A 2,080-nucleotide genomic window follows, 5' to 3' on the forward strand; every position below is an offset into this window, starting at 1 on the left:
ATGCGGGATGATGAAGGGGCAAAGGTCATCAAACCTCACCCACAGCTTTACACTGGGGGGCTGCTCTCTGAGGAATGTGGGAAGGGTCCACTTGCATGCTGTCTCTGTGCAGCAGATCCAACAGACTCAACACCTTTCCAAAGCTGGCAAGAAAGTCCGAGAGACTAGATGTGGGCACCACGCTGTGAGTTTCCCAGAAGGCACGAGACAGATCGAGAGCAGTCACAGGAACACAGACTCCTCCGGAAATGCCGCCATGCGCAGAACATGCATCTCTAATTTCATTTCACACTGACTCAAGCATTCAGTCCTTTTTACGAAAACCCAGCTTCTCATTACAGTAACCGGTTTAAAATGACAATCTTCTGTTGAGCAAGTCTAAGAAATGACCTTCCTTTATTTTACATGGTATAAAAATTCAGTTTCCTAGGCCGATGGGCTCTAGGGACAGGTGTTTTTATGTACTACACATGGCTTTCAAAGTTCTTCAATTGCCTAAATTAATAACGACTTTTTTCCTTTGGCTTTTCTAAGGGACACATTAATTTCAATCTTTTTCTAAGGAAGTGAATCTCTAGCTATCTCATTTGGATAACTTTCTGCCTTCAGAGTAGAATTTGAAATAATCTGCAAGGTTACCCCTTCCCCACCCTGCCCCAGCAGCCCAGCCTCTTTCTTCCTTCCAGCCTCCAGCCACCGGGGTTTGGTTGGGAAAGGAGATGCAGAAGGGAGTCTCTGGATTTTTCTATCAAAAGGTTGGCCACAACCCCCAGTAGACCAAATGTAATTCATTATGGTGGGTTTTGGTTTTACTACATTAAGAGTTATCCTTAGGGAAATTACAAACAAACAGAAATAGGAAGACTTTATATTTTATTAACGGATGTACTGCTCAGTCTCATTATATTTTAAAAGACAAAGTATATAAAAAAAATCTGGCTCCATTTAAAATGTCCTGACTAGCAGAACTTAAAATACACAAATCTTAACATGAAAGTCTAGATGAATAAATAAAATAAACAACGAAACAGCTTTCTCAGGAAAAGCCATAATAAAGAGCTCGACTATTTTTTGAGCTGTTTAAGATGCTCGTGTTAAAGGGAAAAGAGTATCATTGTTGACTTTGAAATGTAGAACCATTTGCTTAATTCAGTGATGCTAAAATGGGCAGTTTGGCTGAAGAAAGAAATTGGCTTGTAGCATTTGATGAGCAATTTCTTCTTTTGAATATAGAAATGACCAGGGATGCGGACACGCTTTTTATTCTTTTGAGGACCCTCTAACCAAGAAATCTTTTAAATGATCATTACACAGTGAATGCCTGGAGGCTCTGGAAACTATTTATTTTGACATTATTATAAGCTCAAAATGATTCACCAATGCAAAAGAAGAAGAGAAAAAGCAATTACATACTAAGCTGTAAACACTGGAAGCTTTTCTGTGCTGAAAATAATTGGACAGAGTTTTTTCTTTTTTTAAGTAATAGTGTCCAAAGAGATTCAATGATCTTATTGCTTATGGATTTGGAGCTTAACTATATTCCTTATTTTAAATTTGATATTAGAATAGCAAGATTATAGACCTTGATACAGTGTGACTTGGAGAAGTATCGTTTCATTAAATTATCAAGTTAAGGCTCAAGGAGCCTGGTGGAATGTGTGTGACCATGAGGCCAGCCAGTTGGAATCCGCTATGGCTCACAGAGAAAGATGCGGTTCTCAGCTCCTGTAAAGATTTAGAACTTCGGGAACCCACAGGCATAGTTCTACGTTGTCCTTTCAGGGGTCCTCAAACTTTTTAAACAGGAGGCCAGTTCATTGTCCCTCAAACCCGCTGGAGGGCCGGACTATAGTTTAAAAATAAAACTATGCACAAATGCCTATGCGCACTGCACATACCTAATTTGAAGTAAAAAAAAAAAAGGGGGGCAAAAACACCCGGCATGCTGAATAAATGTCCTCTGAGGGCCATGTGGTCCGCAGGCCATAGTTTGAGGACCCCCTAGATTGATATAAGTCAGAATCGACTTGATAGTGTTAGGTTTCTGGGGTGGTTGACCTCAGTTCTTGCTTAGCAACGC

The sequence above is a fragment of the Tenrec ecaudatus genome (genome assembly GCF_050624435.1).
Source record: "Tenrec ecaudatus isolate mTenEca1 chromosome 4 unlocalized genomic scaffold, mTenEca1.hap1 SUPER_4_unloc_13, whole genome shotgun sequence".
Taxonomy (NCBI): domain Eukaryota; kingdom Metazoa; phylum Chordata; class Mammalia; order Afrosoricida; family Tenrecidae; genus Tenrec; species Tenrec ecaudatus.